At 36.0% G+C, this 19,005-nt stretch overlaps 39 non-coding genes across 39 annotated transcripts in view; all 39 read right to left on the bottom strand.

The window, feature by feature from the left end:
• Positions 1–280: 280 nt before the first annotated feature.
• On the bottom strand, positions 281–352 carry Trnaq-cug (transfer RNA glutamine (anticodon CUG)). The gene has a single exon. It is a non-coding gene; the product is annotated as a tRNA-Gln (tRNA).
• A 138-nt stretch (positions 353–490) lies between these two features.
• Trnaq-uug (transfer RNA glutamine (anticodon UUG)) lies at positions 491–562 on the bottom strand. The gene has a single exon. It is a non-coding gene; the product is annotated as a tRNA-Gln (tRNA).
• Positions 563–762: 200 nt separating this feature from the next.
• Positions 763–834, bottom strand: Trnam-cau (transfer RNA methionine (anticodon CAU)). Its single transcript has one exon. It is a non-coding gene; the product is annotated as a tRNA-Met (tRNA).
• Positions 835–1,253: 419 nt separating this feature from the next.
• Trnaq-uug (transfer RNA glutamine (anticodon UUG)) lies at positions 1,254–1,325 on the bottom strand. Its single transcript has one exon. It is a non-coding gene; the product is annotated as a tRNA-Gln (tRNA).
• A 203-nt stretch (positions 1,326–1,528) lies between these two features.
• Trnat-cgu (transfer RNA threonine (anticodon CGU)) lies at positions 1,529–1,600 on the bottom strand. Its single transcript has one exon. It is a non-coding gene; the product is annotated as a tRNA-Thr (tRNA).
• Positions 1,601–2,045: 445 nt separating this feature from the next.
• Trnaq-uug (transfer RNA glutamine (anticodon UUG)) lies at positions 2,046–2,117 on the bottom strand. The gene has a single exon. It is a non-coding gene; the product is annotated as a tRNA-Gln (tRNA).
• A 200-nt stretch (positions 2,118–2,317) lies between these two features.
• Trnam-cau (transfer RNA methionine (anticodon CAU)) lies at positions 2,318–2,389 on the bottom strand. Its single transcript has one exon. It is a non-coding gene; the product is annotated as a tRNA-Met (tRNA).
• Positions 2,390–3,081: 692 nt separating this feature from the next.
• On the bottom strand, positions 3,082–3,153 carry Trnat-cgu (transfer RNA threonine (anticodon CGU)). Its single transcript has one exon. It is a non-coding gene; the product is annotated as a tRNA-Thr (tRNA).
• Positions 3,154–3,388: 235 nt separating this feature from the next.
• Trnaq-cug (transfer RNA glutamine (anticodon CUG)) lies at positions 3,389–3,460 on the bottom strand. The gene has a single exon. It is a non-coding gene; the product is annotated as a tRNA-Gln (tRNA).
• A 697-nt stretch (positions 3,461–4,157) lies between these two features.
• Trnaq-cug (transfer RNA glutamine (anticodon CUG)) lies at positions 4,158–4,229 on the bottom strand. The gene has a single exon. It is a non-coding gene; the product is annotated as a tRNA-Gln (tRNA).
• A 144-nt stretch (positions 4,230–4,373) lies between these two features.
• Positions 4,374–4,445, bottom strand: Trnaq-uug (transfer RNA glutamine (anticodon UUG)). The gene has a single exon. It is a non-coding gene; the product is annotated as a tRNA-Gln (tRNA).
• Positions 4,446–5,579: 1,134 nt separating this feature from the next.
• Positions 5,580–5,651, bottom strand: Trnaq-uug (transfer RNA glutamine (anticodon UUG)). Its single transcript has one exon. It is a non-coding gene; the product is annotated as a tRNA-Gln (tRNA).
• A 721-nt stretch (positions 5,652–6,372) lies between these two features.
• Positions 6,373–6,444, bottom strand: Trnaq-uug (transfer RNA glutamine (anticodon UUG)). Its single transcript has one exon. It is a non-coding gene; the product is annotated as a tRNA-Gln (tRNA).
• A 126-nt stretch (positions 6,445–6,570) lies between these two features.
• On the bottom strand, positions 6,571–6,642 carry Trnah-gug (transfer RNA histidin (anticodon GUG)). The gene has a single exon. It is a non-coding gene; the product is annotated as a tRNA-His (tRNA).
• A 5-nt stretch (positions 6,643–6,647) lies between these two features.
• Positions 6,648–6,719, bottom strand: Trnam-cau (transfer RNA methionine (anticodon CAU)). Its single transcript has one exon. It is a non-coding gene; the product is annotated as a tRNA-Met (tRNA).
• A 235-nt stretch (positions 6,720–6,954) lies between these two features.
• Trnaq-cug (transfer RNA glutamine (anticodon CUG)) lies at positions 6,955–7,026 on the bottom strand. The gene has a single exon. It is a non-coding gene; the product is annotated as a tRNA-Gln (tRNA).
• A 140-nt stretch (positions 7,027–7,166) lies between these two features.
• Positions 7,167–7,238, bottom strand: Trnaq-cug (transfer RNA glutamine (anticodon CUG)). The gene has a single exon. It is a non-coding gene; the product is annotated as a tRNA-Gln (tRNA).
• Positions 7,239–7,354: 116 nt separating this feature from the next.
• Positions 7,355–7,426, bottom strand: Trnaq-uug (transfer RNA glutamine (anticodon UUG)). Its single transcript has one exon. It is a non-coding gene; the product is annotated as a tRNA-Gln (tRNA).
• Positions 7,427–7,629: 203 nt separating this feature from the next.
• Trnat-cgu (transfer RNA threonine (anticodon CGU)) lies at positions 7,630–7,701 on the bottom strand. The gene has a single exon. It is a non-coding gene; the product is annotated as a tRNA-Thr (tRNA).
• A 235-nt stretch (positions 7,702–7,936) lies between these two features.
• Trnaq-cug (transfer RNA glutamine (anticodon CUG)) lies at positions 7,937–8,008 on the bottom strand. Its single transcript has one exon. It is a non-coding gene; the product is annotated as a tRNA-Gln (tRNA).
• A 139-nt stretch (positions 8,009–8,147) lies between these two features.
• Trnaq-uug (transfer RNA glutamine (anticodon UUG)) lies at positions 8,148–8,219 on the bottom strand. The gene has a single exon. It is a non-coding gene; the product is annotated as a tRNA-Gln (tRNA).
• Positions 8,220–8,913: 694 nt separating this feature from the next.
• Trnah-gug (transfer RNA histidin (anticodon GUG)) lies at positions 8,914–8,985 on the bottom strand. The gene has a single exon. It is a non-coding gene; the product is annotated as a tRNA-His (tRNA).
• A 1,104-nt stretch (positions 8,986–10,089) lies between these two features.
• Positions 10,090–10,161, bottom strand: Trnaq-cug (transfer RNA glutamine (anticodon CUG)). Its single transcript has one exon. It is a non-coding gene; the product is annotated as a tRNA-Gln (tRNA).
• Positions 10,162–10,300: 139 nt separating this feature from the next.
• Trnaq-uug (transfer RNA glutamine (anticodon UUG)) lies at positions 10,301–10,372 on the bottom strand. The gene has a single exon. It is a non-coding gene; the product is annotated as a tRNA-Gln (tRNA).
• A 1,078-nt stretch (positions 10,373–11,450) lies between these two features.
• Trnaq-cug (transfer RNA glutamine (anticodon CUG)) lies at positions 11,451–11,522 on the bottom strand. The gene has a single exon. It is a non-coding gene; the product is annotated as a tRNA-Gln (tRNA).
• Positions 11,523–11,661: 139 nt separating this feature from the next.
• On the bottom strand, positions 11,662–11,733 carry Trnaq-uug (transfer RNA glutamine (anticodon UUG)). Its single transcript has one exon. It is a non-coding gene; the product is annotated as a tRNA-Gln (tRNA).
• A 694-nt stretch (positions 11,734–12,427) lies between these two features.
• Trnah-gug (transfer RNA histidin (anticodon GUG)) lies at positions 12,428–12,499 on the bottom strand. The gene has a single exon. It is a non-coding gene; the product is annotated as a tRNA-His (tRNA).
• A 1,104-nt stretch (positions 12,500–13,603) lies between these two features.
• On the bottom strand, positions 13,604–13,675 carry Trnaq-cug (transfer RNA glutamine (anticodon CUG)). Its single transcript has one exon. It is a non-coding gene; the product is annotated as a tRNA-Gln (tRNA).
• Positions 13,676–13,819: 144 nt separating this feature from the next.
• Trnaq-uug (transfer RNA glutamine (anticodon UUG)) lies at positions 13,820–13,891 on the bottom strand. The gene has a single exon. It is a non-coding gene; the product is annotated as a tRNA-Gln (tRNA).
• Positions 13,892–14,814: 923 nt separating this feature from the next.
• On the bottom strand, positions 14,815–14,886 carry Trnaq-cug (transfer RNA glutamine (anticodon CUG)). The gene has a single exon. It is a non-coding gene; the product is annotated as a tRNA-Gln (tRNA).
• Positions 14,887–15,025: 139 nt separating this feature from the next.
• Trnaq-uug (transfer RNA glutamine (anticodon UUG)) lies at positions 15,026–15,097 on the bottom strand. The gene has a single exon. It is a non-coding gene; the product is annotated as a tRNA-Gln (tRNA).
• A 919-nt stretch (positions 15,098–16,016) lies between these two features.
• On the bottom strand, positions 16,017–16,088 carry Trnah-gug (transfer RNA histidin (anticodon GUG)). The gene has a single exon. It is a non-coding gene; the product is annotated as a tRNA-His (tRNA).
• Positions 16,089–16,093: 5 nt separating this feature from the next.
• Positions 16,094–16,165, bottom strand: Trnam-cau (transfer RNA methionine (anticodon CAU)). The gene has a single exon. It is a non-coding gene; the product is annotated as a tRNA-Met (tRNA).
• Positions 16,166–16,400: 235 nt separating this feature from the next.
• On the bottom strand, positions 16,401–16,472 carry Trnaq-cug (transfer RNA glutamine (anticodon CUG)). The gene has a single exon. It is a non-coding gene; the product is annotated as a tRNA-Gln (tRNA).
• A 140-nt stretch (positions 16,473–16,612) lies between these two features.
• On the bottom strand, positions 16,613–16,684 carry Trnaq-uug (transfer RNA glutamine (anticodon UUG)). Its single transcript has one exon. It is a non-coding gene; the product is annotated as a tRNA-Gln (tRNA).
• Positions 16,685–17,378: 694 nt separating this feature from the next.
• Trnah-gug (transfer RNA histidin (anticodon GUG)) lies at positions 17,379–17,450 on the bottom strand. The gene has a single exon. It is a non-coding gene; the product is annotated as a tRNA-His (tRNA).
• Positions 17,451–17,455: 5 nt separating this feature from the next.
• On the bottom strand, positions 17,456–17,527 carry Trnal-caa (transfer RNA leucine (anticodon CAA)). The gene has a single exon. It is a non-coding gene; the product is annotated as a tRNA-Leu (tRNA).
• A 1,029-nt stretch (positions 17,528–18,556) lies between these two features.
• On the bottom strand, positions 18,557–18,628 carry Trnaq-cug (transfer RNA glutamine (anticodon CUG)). Its single transcript has one exon. It is a non-coding gene; the product is annotated as a tRNA-Gln (tRNA).
• A 338-nt stretch (positions 18,629–18,966) lies between these two features.
• Trnah-gug (transfer RNA histidin (anticodon GUG)) overlaps positions 18,967–19,005 on the bottom strand; it is a 72-nt gene continuing 33 nt past the window's right edge. The window contains exon 1 of the tRNA in view: positions 18,967–19,005. This exon is cut by the window's right edge and continues 33 nt beyond it. This is a non-coding gene — a tRNA (tRNA-His).

The raw sequence follows: 19,005 nt of genomic DNA, 5'->3' as shown, positions 1-19,005 counted from the left end.
CCTCTGGGTGATGGGCCCAGCACGCGTCCGCTGCGCCACTCTGCTGCGATTAAAACATTTTATTCTTATAATTTTCTTCAGAGTTTTGGCATTACCGTTTACCACTGTTAAATATCGAAATAATTTTAATAGATATTTAACGTAAATTAACCAAAGACCAACCAATGGGTTTTCAAACTAAAAATTTTGAGATTGCTTATCAATTGTGCTTTCTCACTAATTAAATTTCTGAAGTTAATTTCTTGTTCACAACAGAAATGTTTTAAAAGTAAAGGATTTAAGGTTCCACCGAGATTTGAACTCGGATGGCTGGATTCAGAGTCCAAAGTGCTAACCGTTACACCATGGAACCTCCTGCCAAGACTTATCTAAAATCGAACAACTTCTTTCAGCACATCATCTATTTTTAGATTGCAAACATGATTTTTTTAAAAGATTAATTTCCAAGTATCAATCTGTCATACAACGCTTATTGAAATAAAATATTTTCAGGTTCCACCGAGATTTGAACTCGGATCGCTGGATTCAAAGTCCAAAGTGCTAACCATTACACCATGGAACCGCGTGGTTACTAACTGAATATCTTCTTTCAATAACTACCATTAGGCATTTCAAGATGAATCGAACATTTGTTTGACAAATAACATAAAAACACATGACTGGTTAAAGCAAAATGAAAACATATTGCTGTGACCAGGATTCGAACCTGGGTTGTCACGGCCACAACGTGAAGTACTAACCACTATATGATCACAGCCTTAATAGCAGAGGATGGTTTCGATCCATCGACCTCTGGGTTATGGGCCCAGCACGCTTCCGCTGCGCCACTCTGCTGCGATTAAAACATTTTATTCTTACAATTTTGTTCAGAGTTTTGGCATTACCGTTTACCATTGTAAAATATCGAAAGAATTTTAATAGATATTTAACGTAACCAAAGACCAACCAATGGGATTTCAAACTAACAATTTTGAGATTGCTAATCATGTGTAAATTTTCACTAAATAAATTTCTGAATTTAATTTCTTGTTCACAACAGAAATGTTTTTTGAAAGTAAAGGATTTAAAGTTCCACCGAGATTTGAACTCGGATCGCTGGATTCAGAGACCAAAGTGCTAACCGTTACACCATGGACCTCCTGGCAACACGTTATCCCAAATCTAATTTTTAGATTGCAAACATGATTTTTTTCAAAAGATTATTTTCCAAGTATCAATCTGTCATACAACGCTTATTGAAATAAAACATTTTCAGGTACCACCGAGATTTGAACTCGGATCGCTGGATTCAAAGTCCAAAGTGCTAACCATTACACCATGGAACCGCGTGGTTACTAACTGAATATCTTCTTTCAATAATTACCATTAGGTATTGGAAGGTGAATCGAAGAACATTTGTTTGACAAATAACATAAAAACACATGACTGGTTAAAGCCAAATTAAAACATATTGCTGTGACCAGGATTCGAACCTGGGTTGTCACGGCCACAACGTGAATAACTAACCACTATACGATCACAGCCTAAGTAGCAGAGGATGGTTTCGATCCATCGACCTCTGGGTTACGGGCCCAGCACGCTTCCGCTGCGCCACTCTGCTGCGATTAAAACATTTTATTCTCACAATTTTGTTCAGAGTTTTGGCATTACCGTTTACCATTGTAAAATATCGAAAGAATTTTAATAGATATTTAAAGTAAATTAACCAAAGACCAACCAATGGGATTTCATACTAAAAATTTTGAGATTGCTTATCAATTGTGCATTCTCACTAATGAAATTTCTGAAGTTAATTTCTTGTTCACAACAGAAATGTTTTAAAAGTAAAGGATTTAAGGTTCCACCGAGATTTGAACTCTGATCGCTGGATTCAGAGTCCAAAGTGCTAATCGTTTCACCATGGAACCTTCTGCCAAGACGTTATCTAAAATCGAACAACTTCTTCAGCACATCATCTTTTTTTAGATTGCGAACATGATTTTTTTAAAAGATTGATTTCCAAGTATCAATCTGTCATCCAACGCTTGTTGAAATAAAATATTTTCAGGTTCCACCGAGATTTGAACTCGGATCGCTGGATTCAAAGTCCAAAGTGCTAACCATTACACCATGGAACCGCGTGGTTACTCGCTGAATAATATCTTTCAATAATTACCATTAGGCATTTCAAGATGAATCGAACATTTGTTTGACAAATAACATAAAAACACATGACTGGTTAAAGCAAAATGAAAACATATTGCTGTGACCAGGATTCGAACCTGGGTTGTCACGGCCACAACGTGAAGTACTAACCACTATATGATCACAGCCTTAATAGCAGAGGATGGTTTCGATCCATCGACCTCTGGGTTATGGGCCCAGCACGCTTCCGCTGCGCCACTCTGCTGCGATTAAAACATTTTATTCTTACAATTTTGTTCAGAGTTTTGGCATTATCGTTTACCATTGTAAAATATCGAAAGAATTTTAATAGATATTTAACGTAACCAAAGACCAACCAATGGGATTTCAAACTAACAATTTTGAGATTGCTAATCATGTGTAAATTTTCACTAAATAAATTTCTGAATTTAATTTCTTGTTCACAACAGAAATGTTTTAAAAGTAAAGGATTTAAAGTTCCACCGAGATTTGAACTCGGATCGCTGGATTCAGAGATCAAAGTGCTAACCGTTACACCATGGAACCTCCTGGCAACACGTTATCCCAAATCTAATTTTTAGATTGCAAACATGATTTTTTTCAAAAGATTATTTTCCAAGTATCAATCTGTCATACAACGCTTATTGAAATAAACATTTTCAGGTACCACCGAGATTTGAACTCGGATCGCTGGATTCAAAGTCCAAAGTGCTAACCATTACACCATGGAAACGCGTGGTTACTAATTGAATATCTTCTTTCAATAATTACCATTAGGTATTGGAAGGTGAATCGAAGAACATTTGTTTGACAAATAACATAAAAACACATGACTGGTTAAAGCCAAATTAAAACATATTGCTGTGACCAGGATTCGAACCTGGGTTGTCACGGCCACAACGTGAATAACTAACCACTATACGATAACAGCCTAAGTAGCAGAGGATGGTTTCGATCCATCGACCTCTGGGTTACGGGCCCAGCACGCTTCCGTTGCGCCACTCTGCTGCGATTAAAACATTTTATTCTCACAATTTTGTTCAGAGTTTTGGCATTACCGTTTACCATTGTAGAATATCGAAAGAATTTTAATAGATATTTAACGTAAATTAACCAAAGACCAACCAATGGGATTTCAAACTAAAAATTTTGAGATTGCTTATCAATTGTGCATTCTCACTAATGAAATTTCTGAAGTTAATTTCTTGTTCACAACAGAAATGTTTTAAAAGTAAAGGATTTAAGGTTCCAGCGAGATTTGAACTCGGATCGCTGGATTCAGAGTCCAAAGTGCTAACCGTTACACCATGGAACCTCCTGGCAACACGTTATCCCAAATCTAATTTTTAGATTGCAAACATGATTTTTTTCAAAAGATTATTTTCCAAGTATCAATCTGTCATACAACGCTTATTGAAATAAAACATTTTCAGGTACCACCGAGATTTGAACTCGGATCGCTGGATTCAAAGTACAAAGTGCTAACCATTACACCATGGAACCGCGTGGTTACTCGCTGAATAATATCTTTTTTCAATAATTACCATTAGGTATTTAAAGTTGAATCGAACATTTGTTTAACAAATAACATAAAAACACGTGACTGGTTTAAGCAAAATGATAAATTATTGCTGTGACTAAGATTCGAACCTGGGTTGTCACGGCCACAACGTGAAGTACTAACCACTATACGATCACAGCCTAAGTAGCAGAAGATGGTTTCGATCCATCGACCTATGGGTGATGGGCCCAGCACGCGTCCGCTGCGCCACTCTGCTGCGATTAAAAATTTTATTCTTACAATTATGTACAGAGTTTTGGCATTACCGTTTACCATTGTAAAATATCGAAAGAATTTTAATAGATATTTAACGTAAATTAACCAAAGACCAACCAATGGGATTTCAAACTAAAAATTTTGAGATTGCTTATCAATTGTGCATTCTCACTAATTAAATTTCTGAAGTTAATTTCTTGTTCACAACAGAAATGTTTTAAAAGTAAAGGATTTAAGGTTCCACCGAGATTTGAACTCGGATCGCTGGATTCAGAGTCCAAAGTGCTAACCGTTACACCATGGAACCTCCTGTCAAGACCTTATCTAAAATCGAACAACTTCTTTCAGCACATCACATCATCTATTTTTAGATTGCAAACATGATTTTTTTAAAAGATTAATTTCCAAGTATCAATCTGTCATACAACGCTTATTGAAATAAAATATTTTCAGGTTCCACCGAGATTTGAACTCGGATCGCTGGATTCAAAGTCCAAAGTGCTAACCATTACACCATGGAATCGCGTGGTTACTAACTGAATATCTTCTTTCAATAATTACCATTAGGCATTTCAAGATGAATCGAACATTTGTTTGACAAATAACATAAAAACACATGACTGGTTAAAGCCAAATGAAAACATATTGCTGTGACCAGGGGTTGTCAGGGCCACAACGTGAAGTACTAACCACTATACGATCACAGCCTTAGTAGCAGAGGATGGTTTCGATCCATCGACCTCTGGGTTATGGGCCCAGCACACTTCCGCTGCGCCACTCTGCTGTGAATAAAACATTTTATTGTTACAATTTTGTTCAGAGTTTTGGCATTACCGTTTACTATTGCCAATTATCGAAAGAATTTTAATAGATATTTAACGTAAATTAACCAAAGACCAACCAATGGGATTTTAAATTAAAATTTTGAGATTGCTTATCATTTGTACATTCTCACTAAATAAATTTCTGAAGTTAATTTCTTGTTCACAACAGAAATGTTTTAAAAGTAATGGATTTAAGGTTCCACCGAGATTTGAACTCGGATCGCTGGATTCAAAGTCAAAAGTGCTAACCATTACACCATTGAACCGCGTGGTTACTAACTGAATATCTTCTTTCAATAATTACCATTAGGTATTGGAAGGTGAATCGAAGAACATTTGTTTGACAAATAACATAAAAACACATGAGCTTCCGCTGCGCCACTATGCTGCGATTAAAACATTTTATTCTTACAATTTTGTTCAGAGTTTTGGCATTACCGTTTACCATTGTAAAATATCGAAAGAATTTTAATAGATATTTAAAGTAAATTAACCAAAGACCAACCAATGGGATTTCAAACTAAAAATTTTGAGATTGCTTATCAATTGTGCATTCTCACTAATTAAATTTCTGAAGTTAATTTCTTGTTCACAACAGAAATGTTTTAAAAGTAAAGGATTTAAGGTTCCACCGAGATTTGAACTCGGATCGCTGGATTCAGAGCCAAAGTGCTAACCGTTACACCATGGAACCTTCTGCCAAGACGTTATCTAAAATCGAACAACTTCTTTCAGCACATCATCTATTTTTAGATTGCAAACATGATTTTTTTAAAAGATTGATTTCCAAGTATCAATCTGTCATACAACGCTTGTTGAAATAAAATATTTTCAGGTTCCACCGAGATTTGAACTCGGATCGCTGGATTCAAAGTCCAAAGTGCTAACCATTACACCATGGAACCGCGTGGTTACTCGCTGAATAATATCTTTTTTCAATAATTACCATTAGGTATTTAAAGTTGAATCGAATATTTGTTTAACAAATAACATAAAAACACGTGACTGGTTAAAGCAAAATGATAAATTATTGCTGTGACTAAGATTCGAACCTGGGTTGTCACGGCCACAACGTGAAGTACTAACCACTATACGATCACAGCCTAAGTAGCAGAAGATGGTTTCGATCCATCGACCTCTGGGTGATGGGCCCAGCACGCGTCCGCTGCGCCACTCTGCTGCGATTAAAACATTTTATTCTTACAATTTTCTTCAAAGTTTTGGCATTACCGTTTACCACTGTTAAATATCGAAATAATTTTAACAGATATTTAACGTAAATTAACCAAAGACCAACCAATGGGATTTCAAACTAACAATTTTGAGATTGCTTATTATGTGTAAATTTTCACAAAATAAATTTCTGAATTTAATTTCTTGTTCACAACAGAAATGTTTTAAAAGTAAAGGATTTAAAGTTCCACCGATATTTGAACTCGGATCGCTGGATTCAGAGACAAAGTGCTGACCGTTACACCATGGAACCTCCTTCCAACACGTTATCCCAAATCTAACAATTTCTTTAAGCACACCATCTATTTTTAGATTGCAAACATGATTTTTTTCAAAAGATTATATTCCAAGTATCAATCTGTCATACAACGCTTATTGAAATAAAACATTTTCAGGTTCCACCGAGATTTGAACTCGGATCGCTGGATTCAAAGTCCAAAGTGCTAACCATTACATCATGGAACCGCGTGGTTACTAACTGAATATCTTCTTTCAATAATTACCATTAGGTATTGGAAGGTGAATCGAAGAACATTTGTTTGACAAATAACATAAAAACACATGACTGGTTAAAGCCAAATTAAAACATATTGCTGTGACCAGGATTCGAACCTGGGTTGTCACGGCCACAACGTGAAGTACTAACCACTATACGATCACAGCCTAAGTAGCAGAGGATGGTTTCGATCCATCGACCTCTGGGTTATGGGCCCAGCACGCTTCCGCTGCGCCACTCTGCTGCGATTAAAACATTCTATTCTTACAATTTTGTTCAGAGTTTTGGCATTACCGTTTACCATTGTAAAATATCGAAAGAATTTTAATAGATATTTAACGTAAATTTACCAAAGACCAACCAATGGGATTTCAAACTAAAAATTTTGAGATTGCTTATCAATTGTGCATTCTCACTAATTAAATTTCTGAAGTTAATTTCTTGTTCACAACAGAAATGTTTTAAAAGTAAAGGATTTAAGGTTCCACCGAGATTTGAACTCGGATCGCTGGAATCAGAGTCCAAAGTGCTAACCGTTACACCATGGAACCTCCTGCCAAGACCTTATCTAAAATCGAACAACTTCTTTCAGCACATCATCTATTTTTAGATTGCAAACATGATTTTTTTCGAAACATTGAATTCCAAGTATCAATCTGTCATACAACGCTTGTTGAAATAAAATATTTTCAGGTTCCACCGAGATTTGAACTCGGATCGCTGGATTCAGAGTCCAAAGTGCTAACCGTTACACCATGGAACCTCCTGGCAACACGTTATCCCAAATCTAATTTTTAGATTGCAAACATGATTTTTTTCAAAAGATTATTTTCCAAGTATCAATCTGTCATACAACGCTTATTGAAATAAAACATTTTCAGGTACCACCGAGATTTGAACTCGGATCGCTGGATTCAAAGTCCAAAGTGCTAACCATTACACCATGGAACCGCATGGTTACTAACTGAATATCTTCTTTCAATAATTACCATTAGGTATTGGAAGGTGAATCGAAGAACATTTGTTTGACAAATAACATAAAAACACATGACTGGTTAAAGCCAAATTAAAACATATTGCTGTGACCAGGATTCGAACCTGGGTTGTCACGGCCACAACGTGAATAACTAACCACTATACGATCACAGCCTAAGTAGCAGAGGATGGTTTCGATCCATCGACCTCTGGGTTACGGGCCCAGCACGCTTCCGCTGCGCCACTCTGCTGCGATTAAAACATTTTATTCTTACAATTTTGTTCAGAGTTTTGGCATTACCGTTTACCATTGTAAAATATCGAAAGAATTTTAATAGATATTTAACGTAAATTAACCAAAGACCAACCAATGGGATTTCAAACTAAAAATTTTGAGATTGCTTATCAATTGTGCATTCTCACTAATGAAATTTCTGAAGTTAATTTCTTGTTCACAACAGAAATGTTTTAAAAGTAAAGGATTTAAGGTTCCACCGAGATTTGAACTCGGATCGCTGGATTCAGAGTCCAAAGTGCTAACCGTTACGCCATGGAACCACCTGCCAAGACCTTATCAAAAATCGAACAACTTCTTTCAGGACATCATCTATTTTTAGATTGCAAACATGATTTTTTTAAAAGATTAATTTCCAAGTATCAATCTGTCATACAACGCTTATTGAAATAAAATATTTTCAGGTTCCACCGAGATTTGATCTCGGATCGCTGGATTCAAAGTCCAAAGTGCTAACCATTACACCATGGAACCGCGTGGTTACTAACTGAATATCTTCTTTCAATAATTACCATTAGGCATTTCAAGATGAATCGAACATTTGTTTGACAAATAACATAAAAACACATGACTGGTTAAAGCAAAAAGAAAACATATTGCTGTGACCAGGGGTTGTCACGGCCACAACGTGAAGTACTAACCACTATACGATCACAGCATTAGTTGCAGAGGATGGTTTCGATCCATCGACCTCTGGGTTATGGGCCCAGCACGCTTCCGCTGCGCCACTCTGCTGTGATTAAAACATTTTATTCTTACAATTTTGTTCAGAGTTTTGGCATTACCGTTTACTATTGCCAATTATCGAAAGAATTTTAATAGATATTTAACGTAAATTAACCAAAGACCAACCAATGGGATTTCAAACTAAAAATTTTGAGATTGCTTATCATTTGTAAATTCTCACTAAATAAATTTCTGAAGTTAATTTCTTGTTCACAACAGAAATGTTTAAAAAGTAATGGATTTAATGTTCCACCGAGATTTGAACTCGGATCGCTGGATTCAAAGTCAAAAGTGCTAACCATTACACCATGGAACCGCGTGGTTACTAACTGAATATCTTCTTTCAATAATTACCATTAGGTATTGGAAGGTGAATCGAAGAACATTTGTTTGACAAATAACATAAAAACACATGACTGGTTAAAGCCAAATTAAAACATATTGCTGTGACCAGGATTCGAACCTGGGTTGTCACGGCCACAACGTGAAGTACTAACCACTATACGATCACAGCCTAAGTAGCAGAGGATGGTTTCGATCCATCGACCTCTGGGTTATGGGCCCAGCACGCTTCCGCTGCTCCACTCTGCTGCGATTAAAACATTTTATTCTTACAATTTTGTTCAGAGTTTTGGCATTACCGTTTACCATTGTAAAATATCGAAAGAATTTTAATAGATATTTAACGTAAATTCACCAAAGACCAACCAATGGGATTTCAAACTAAAAATTTTGAGATTGCTTATCAATTGTGCATTCTCACTAATTAAATTTCTGAAGTTAATTTCTTGTTCACAACAGAAATGTTTTAAAAGTAAAGGATTTAAGGTTCCACCGATATTTGAACTCGGATCGTTGGAATCAGAGTGCAAAGTGCTGACCGTTACACCATGGAACCTTCTGCCAAGACGTTATCTAAAATCGAACAACTTCTTTCAGCACATCATCTATTTTCAGATTGCAAACATGATTTTGTTAAAAGATTGAATTCCAAGTATCAATCTGTCATACAACGCTTGTTGAAATAAAATATTTTCAGGTTCCACCGAGATTTGAACTCGGATCGCTGGATTCAAAGTACAAAGTGCTAACCATTACACCATGGAACCGCGTGGTTACTCGCTGAATAATATCTTTTTTCAATAATTACCATTAGGTATTTAAAGTTGAATCGAACATTTGTTTAACAAATAACATAAAAACACGTGACTGGTTTAAGCAAAATGATAAATTATTGCTGTGACTAAGATTCGAACCTGGGTTGTCACGGCCACAACGTGAAGTACTAACCACTATACGATCACAGCTTAAGTAGCAGAAGATGGTTTCGATCCATCGACCTCTGGGTGATGGGCCCAGCACGCGTCCGCTGCGCCACTCTGCTGCGATTAAAAATTTTATTCTTACAATTATGTACAGAGTTTTGGCATTACCGTTTACCATTGTAAAATATCGAAAGAATTTTAATAGATATTTAACGTAAATTAACCAAAGACCAACCAATGGGATTTCAAACTAAAAATTTTGAGATTGCTTATCAATTGTGCATTCTCACTAATTAAATTTCTGAAGTTAATTTCTTGTTCACAACAGAAATGTTTTAAAAGTAAAGGATTTAAAGTTCCACCGAGATTTGAACTCGGATCGCTGGATTCAGAGTCCAAAGTGCTAACCGTTACGCCATGGAACCTCCTGCCAAGACCTTATCTAAAATCGAACAATTTCTTTCAGGACATCATCTATTTTTAGATTGCAAACATGATTTTTTTAAAAGATTAATTTCCAAGTATCAATCTGTCATACAACGCTTATTGAAATAAAATATTTTCAGGTTCCACCGAGATTTGATCTCGGATCGCTGGATTCAAAGTCCAAAGTGCTAACCATTACACCATGGAACCGCGTGGTTACTAACTGAATATCTTCTTTCAATAATTACCATTAGGCATTTCAAGATGAATCGAACATTTGTTTGACAAATAACACAAAAACACATGACTGGTTAAAGCAAAATGAAAACATATTGCTGTGACCAGGGGTTGTCACGGCCACAACGTGAAGTACTAACCACTATACGATCACAGCATTAGTTGCAGAGGATGGTTTCGATCCATCGACCTCTGGGTTATGGGCCCAGCACGCTTCCGCTGCGCCACTCTGCTGTGATTAAAACATTTTATTCTTACAATTTTGTTCAGAGTTTTGGCATTACCGTTTACTATTGCCAATTATCGAAAGAATTTTAATAGATATTTAACGTAAATTAACCAAAGACCAACCAATGGGATTTCAAACTAAAAATTTTGAGATTGCTTATCATTTGTAAATTCTCACTAAATAAATTTCTGAAGTTAATTTCTTGTTCACAACAGAAATGTTTTAAAAGTAATGGATTTAAGGTTCCACCGAGATTTGAACTCGGATCGCTGGATTCAAAGTCAAAAGTGCTAACCATTACATCATGGAACCGCGTGGTTACTAGCTGAATATCTTCTTTCAATAATTACCATTAGGTATTGGAAGGTGAATCGAAGAACATTTGTTTGACAAATAACATAAAAACACATGACTGGTTCAAGCCAAATTAAAAGATATTGCTGTGACTAAGATTCGAACCTGGGTTGTCACGGCCACAACGTGAAGTACTAACCACTATACGATCACAGCCTAAGTAGCAGAGGATGGTTTCGATCCATCGACCTCTGGGTTATGGGCCCAGCACGCTTCCGCTGCGCCACTTTGCTGCGATTAAAACATTTTATTCTTACAATTTTGTTCAGAGTTTTGGCATTACCGTTTACCATTGTAAAGTATCGAAAGAATTTTAATAGATATTTAACGTAAATTAACCAAAGACCAACCAATGGGATTTCAAACTAAAAATTTTGAGATTGCTTATCAATTGTGCATTCTCACTAATTAAATTTCTGAAGTTAATTTCTTGTTCACAACAGAAATGTTTTAAAAGTAAAGGATTTAAGGTTCCACCGAGATTTGAACTCGGATCGCTGGATTCAGAGTCCAAAGTGCTAACCGTTACGCCATGAAACCACCTGCCAAGACCTTATCAAAAATCGAACAACTTCTTTCAGGACATCATCTATTTTTAGATTGCAAACATGATTTTTTTAAAAGATTAATTTCCAAGTATCAATCTGTCATACAACGCTTATTGAAATAAAATATTTTCAGGTTCCACCGAGATTTGATCTCGGATCGCTGGATTCAAAGTCCAAAGTGCTAACCATTACACCATGGAACCGCGTGGTTACTAACTGAATATCTTCTTTCAATAATTACCATTAGGCATTTCAAGATGAATCGAACATTTGTTTGACAAATAACATAAAAACACATGACTGGTTAAAGCAAAAAGAAAACATATTGCTGTGACCAGGGGTTGTCACGGCCACAACGTGAAGTACTAACCACTATACGATCACAGCATTAGTTGCAGAGGATGGTTTCGATCCATCGACCTCTGGGTTATGGGCCCAGCACGCTTCCGCTGCGCCACTCTGCTGTGATTAAAACATTTTATTCTTACAATTTTGTTCAGAGTTTTGGCATTACCGTTTACTATTGCCAATTATCGAAAGAATTTTAATAGATATTTAACGTAAATTAACCAAAGACCAACCAATGGGATTTCAAACTAAAAATTTTGAGATTGCTTATCATTTGTAAATTCTCACTAAATAAATTTCTGAAGTTAATTTCTTGTTCACAACAGAAATGTTTAAAAAGTAATGGATTTAATGTTCCACCGAGATTTGAACTCGGATCGCTGGATTCAAAGTCAAAAGTGCTAACCATTACACCATGGAACCGCGTGGTTACTAACTGAATATCTTCTTTCAATAATTACCATTAGGTATTGGAAGGTGAATCGAAGAACATTTGTTTGACAAATAACATAAAAACACATGACTGGTTAAAGCCAAATTAAAACATATTGCTGTGACCAGGATTCGAACCTGGGTTGTCACGGCCACAACGTGAAGTACTAACCACTATACGATCACAGCCTAAGTAGCAGAGGATGGTTTCGATCCATCGACCTCTGGGTTATGGGCCCAGCACGCTTCCGCTGCTCCACTCTGCTGCGATTAAAACATTTTATTCTTACAATTTTGTTCAGAGTTTTGGCATTACCGTTTACCATTGTAAAATATCGAAAGAATTTTAATAGATATTTAACGTAAATTCACCAAAGACCAACCAATGGGATTTCAAACTAAAAATTTTGAGATTGCTTATCAATTGTGCATTCTCACTAATTAAATTTCTGAAGTTAATTTCTTGTTCACAACAGAAATGTTTTAAAAGTAAAGGATTTAAGGTTCCACCGATATTTGAACTCGGATCGTTGGAATCAGAGTGCAAAGTGCTGACCGTTACACCATGGAACCTTCTGCCAAGACGTTATCTAAAATCGAACAACTTCTTTCAGCACATCATCTATTTTCAGATTGCAAACATGATTTTGTTAAAAGATTGAATTCCAAGTATCAATCTGTCATACAACGCTTGTTGAAATAAAATATTTTCAGGTTCCACCGAGATTTGAACTCGGATCGCTGGATTCAAAGTACAAAGTGCTAACCATTACACCATGGAACCGCGTGGTTACTCGCTGAATAATATCTTTTTTCAATAATTACCATTAGGTATTTAAAGTTGAATCGAACATTTGTTTAACAAATAACATAAAAACACGTGACTGGTTTAAGCAAAATGATAAATTATTGCTGTGACTAAGATTCGAACCTGGGTTGTCACGGCCACAACGTGAAGTACTAACCACTATACGATCACAGCTTAAGTAGCAGAAGATGGTTTCGATCCATCGACCTCTGGGTGATGGGCCCAGCACGCGTCCGCTGCGCCACTCTGCTGCGATTAAAAATTTTATTCTTACAATTATGCACAGAGTTTTGGCATTACCGTTTACCATTGTAAAATATCGAAAGAATTTTAATAGATATTTAACGTAAATTAACCAAAGACCAACCAATGGGATTTCAAACTAAAAATTTTGAGATTGCTTATCAATTGTGCATTCTCACTAATTAAATTTCTGAAGTTAATTTCTTGTTCACAACAGAAATGTTTTAAAAGTAAAGGATTTAAGGTTCCACCGAGATTTGAACTCGGATCGCTGGATTCAGAGTCCAAAGTGCTAACCGTTACACCATGGAACCTCCTGTCAAGACCTTATCTAAAATCGAACAACTTCTTTCAGCACATCACATCATCTATTTTTAGATTGCAAACATGATTTTTTTAAAAGATTAATTTCCAAGTATCAATCTGTCATACAACGCTTATTGAAATAAAATATTTTCCGGTTCCACCGAGATTTGAACTCGGATCGCTGGATTCAAAGTCCAAAGTGCTAACCATTACACCATGGAATCGCGTGGTTACTAACTGAATATCTTCTTTCAATCATTACCATTAGGCATTTCAAGATGAATCGAACATTTGTTTGACAAATAACATAAAACACATGACTGGTTAAAGCCAAATGAAAACATATTGCTGTGACCAGGGGATGTCAGGGCCACAACGTGAAGTACTAACCACTATACGATCACAGCCTTAGTAGCAGAGGATGGTTTCGATCCATCGACCTCTGGGTTATGGGCCCAGCACTCTTCCGCTGCGCCACTCTGCTGTGATTAAAACATTTTATTGTTACAATTTTGTTCAGAGTTTTGGCATTACCGTTTACTATTGCCAATTATCGAAAGAATTTTAATAGATATTTAACGTAAATTAACCAAAGACCAACCAATGGGATTTCAAATTAAAATTTTGAGATTGCTTATCATTTGTACATTCTCACTAAATAAATTTCTGAAGTTAATTTCTTGTTCACAACAGAAATGTTTTAAAAGTAATGGATTTAAGGTTCCACCGAGATTTGAACTCGGATCGCTGGATTCGAAGTCAAAAGTGCTAACCATTACACCATTGAACCGCGTGGTTACTAACTGAATATCTTCTTTCAATAATTACCATTAGGTATTGGAAGGTGAATCGAAGAACATTTGTTTGACAAATAACATAAAAACACATGAGCTTCCGCTGCGCCACTCTGCTGCGATTAAAACATTTTATTCTTACAATTTTGTTCAGAGTTTTGGCATTACCGTTTACCATTGTAAAATATCGAAAGAATTTTAATAGATATTTAAAGTAAATTAACCAAAGACCAACCAATGGGATTTCAAACTAAAAATTTTGAGATTGCTTATCAATTGTGCATTCTCACTAATTAAATTTCTGAAGTTAATTTCTTGTTCACAACAGAAATGTTTTAAAAGTAAAGGATTTAAGGTTCCACCGAGATTTGAACTCGGATCGCTGGATTCAGAGTCCAAAGTGCTAACCGTTACACCATGGAACCTTCTGCCAAGACGTTATCTAAAATCGAACAACTTCTTTCAGCACATCATCTATTTTTAGATTGCAAACATGATTTTTTTAAAAGATTGATTGCCAAGTATCAATTTGTCATACAACGCTTGTTGAAATAAAATATTTTCAGGTTCCACCGAGATTTGAACTCGGATCGCTGGATTCAAAGTCCAAAGTGCTAACCATTACACCATGGATCCGCGTGGTTACTCGCTGAATAATATCTTTTTTCAATAATTACCATTAGGTATTTAAAGTTGAATCGAATAATTGTTTAACAAATAACATAAAAACACGTGACTGGTTAAAGCAAAATGATAAATTATTGCTGTGACTAAGATTCGAACCTGGATTGTCACGGCCACAACGTGAAGTACTAACCACTATACGATCACAGCCTAAGTAGCAGAAGATGGTTTCGATCCATCGACCTCTGGGTGATGGGCCCAGCACGCGTCCGCTGCGCCACTCTGCTGCGATTAAAACATTTTATTCTTACAATTTTCTTCAAAGTTTTGGCATTACCGTTTACCACTGTTAAATATCGAAATAATTTTAACAGATATTTAACGTAAATTAACCAAAGACCAACCAATGGGATTTCAAACTAACAATTTTGAGATTGCTTATCATGTGTAAATTTTCACTAAATAAATTTCTGAATTTAATTTCTTGTTCACAACAGAAATGTTTTAAAAGTAAAGGATTTAAAGTTCCACCGATATTTGAACTCGGATCGCTGGATTCAGAGACAAAGTGCTGACCGTTACACCATGGAACCTCTTTCCAACACGTTATCCCAAATCTAACAATTTCTTTAAGCACACCATCTATTTTTAGATTGCAAACATGATTTTTTTCAAAAGATTATATTCCAAGTATCAATCTGTCATACAACGCTTATTGAAATAAAACATTTTCAGGTTCCACCGAGATTTAAACTCGGATCGCTGGATTCAAAGTCCAAAGTGCTAACCATTACATCATGGAACCGCGTGGTTACTAACTGAATATCTTCTTTCAATAATTACCATTAGGTATTGGAAGGTGAATCGAAGAACATTTGTTTGACAAATAACATAAAAACACATGACTGGTTAAAGCCAAATTAAAACATATTGCTGTGACCAGGATTCGAACCTGGGTTGTCACGGCCACAACGTGAAGTACTAACCACTATACGATCACAGCCTAAGTAGCAGAGGATGGTTTCGATCCATCGACCTCTGGGTTATGGGCCCAGCACGCTTCCGCTGCGCCACTCTGCTGCGATTAAAACATTCTATTCTTACAATTTTGTTCAGAGTTTTGGCATTACCGTTTACCATTGTAAAATATCGAAAGAATTTTAATAGATATTTAACGTAAATTTACCAAAGACCAACCAATGGGATTTCAAACTAAAAATTTTGAGATTGCTTATCAATTGTGCATTCTCACTAATTAAATTTCTGAAGTTAATTTCTTGTTCACAACAGAAATGTTTTAAAAGTAAAGGATTTAAGGTTCCACCGAGATTTGAACTCGGATCGCTGGAATCAGAGTCCAAAGTGCTAACCGTTACACCATGGAACCTCCTGCCAAGACCTTATCTAAAATCGAACAACTTCTTTCAGCACATCATCTATTTTTAGATTGCAAACATGATTTTTTTCGAAACATTGAATTACAAGTATCAATCTGTCATACAACGCTTGTTGAAATAAAATATTTTCAGGTTCCACCGAGATTTGAACTCGGATCGCTGGATTCAACGTCCAAAGTGCTAACCATTACACCATGGAACCGCGTGGTTACTAACTGAATATCTTCTTTCAATAATTACCATTAGGCATTTCAAGATGAATCGAACATTTGTTTGACAAATAACATAAAAACACATGACTGGTTAAAGCAAAATGAAAACATGTTGCTGTGACCAGGGGTTGTCACGGCCACAACGTGAAGTACTAACCACTATACGATCACAGCCTTAGTAGCAGAGGATGGTTTCGATCCATCGAACTCTGGGTTATGGGGTCAGCACGCTTCCGCTGCGCCACTCTGCTGTGATTAAAACATTTTATTCTTACAATTTTGTTCAGAGTTTTGGCATTACCGTTTACCATAGCCAATTATCGAAAGAATTTTAATAGATATTTAACGTAAATTAACCAAAGACCAACCAATGGGATTTCAAACTAAAAATTTTGAGATTGCTTATCATTTGTACATTCTCACTAAATAAATTTCTGAAGTTAATTTCTTGTTCACAACAGAAATGTTTTAAAAGTAATGGATTTAAGGTTCCACAGAGATTTGAACTCGGATCGCTGGATTCAAAGTCAAAAGTGCTAACCATTACACCATGGAACCGCGTGGTTACTAACTGAATATCTTCTTTCAATAATTACCATTAGGTATTGGAAGGTGAATCGAAGAACATTTGTTTGACAAATAACATAAAAACACATGACTGGTTAAAGCCAAATTAAAACATATTGCTGTGACCAGGATTCGAACCTGGGTTGTCACGGCCACAACGTGAAGTACTAACCACTATACGATCACAGCCTAAGTAGCAGAGGATGGTTTCGATCCATCGACCTCTGGGTTTTGGGCCCAGCACGCTTCCGCTGCGCCACTCTGCTGCGATTAAAACATTTTATTCTTACAATTTTGTTCAGAGTTTTGGCATTACCGTTTACCATTGTAAAATATCGAAAGAATTTTAATAGATATTTAAAGTAAATTAACCAAAGACCAACCAATGGGATTTCAAACTAAAAATTTTGAGATTGCTTATCAATTGTGCATTCTCACTAATTAAATTTCTGAAGTTAATTTCTTGTTCACAACAGAAATGTTTTTAAAGTAAAGGATTTAAGGTTCAACCGAGATTTGAACTCGGATCGCTGGATTCAGAGTCCAAAGTGCCAACCGTTACACCATGGAACCTCCTGCCAAGACGTTATCTAAAATCGAACAAGTTCTTTCAGCACATCATCTATTTTTAGATTGCAAACATGATTTTTTTCGAAACATTGAATTCCAAGTATGAATCTGTCATACAACGCTTGTTGAAATAAAATATTTTCAAGTTCCAGCGAGATTTGAACTCGGATCGCTGGATTCAAAGTCCAAAGTGCTAACCATTACACCATGGAACCGCGTGGTTACTCGCTGAATAATATATTTTTTCAATAATTACTATTAGGTATTTAAAGTTGAATCGAACATTTGTTTGACAAATAACATAAAAACACGTGACTGGTTAAAGCAAAATGATAAATTATTGCTGTGACTAGGATTCGAACCTGGGTTGTCACGGCCACAACGTGAAGTACTAACCACTATACGATCACAGCCTAAGTAGCAGAAGATGGTTTCGATCCATCGACCTCTGGGTGATGGGCCTAGCACGCGTCCGCTGCGCCACTCTGCTGCGATTAAAACATTTTATTCTTACAATTTTCTTCAAAGTTTTGGCATTACCGTTTACCACTGTTAAATATCGAATTAATTTTAATGGATATTTAACGTAAATTAACCAAAGACCAACCAATGGGGTTTCAAACTAACAATTTTGAGATTGCTTATCATGTGTAAATTTTCACTGAATAAATTTCTGAATTTAATTTCTTGTTCACAACAGAAATGTTTTAAAAGTAAAGGATTTAAAGTTCCACCGAGATTTGAACTCGGATCGCTGGATTCAGAGTCCAAAGTGCTAACCGTTACACCATGGAACCTCCTGCCAACACATTATCCCAAATCTAACAATTTCTTTCAGCACACCATCTATTTTTAGGTTGCAAACATGATTTTTTTCAAAAGATTATTTTCCAAGTATCAATCTGTCATACAACGCTTATTGAAATAAAACATTTTCAGGTTCCACCGAGATTTGATCTCGGATCGCTGGATTCAAAGTACAAAGTGCTAACCATTACATCATGGAACCGCGTGGTTACTAACTGAATATCTTCTTTCAATAATTACCATTAGGTATTGGAAGGTGAATCGAAGAACATTTGTTTGACAAATAACATAAAAACACATGACTGGTTAAAGCCAAATTAAAACATATTGCTGTGACCAGGATTCGAACCTGGGTTGTCACGGCCAC

The sequence above is a fragment of the Ascidiella aspersa genome, chromosome 3 (genome assembly GCF_963924565.1).
Source record: "Ascidiella aspersa chromosome 3, kaAscAspe10.2, whole genome shotgun sequence".
In the NCBI taxonomy this organism is placed as follows: domain Eukaryota; kingdom Metazoa; phylum Chordata; class Ascidiacea; order Phlebobranchia; family Ascidiidae; genus Ascidiella; species Ascidiella aspersa.
This window is presented reverse-complemented; position numbering and strand designations above follow the sequence as displayed.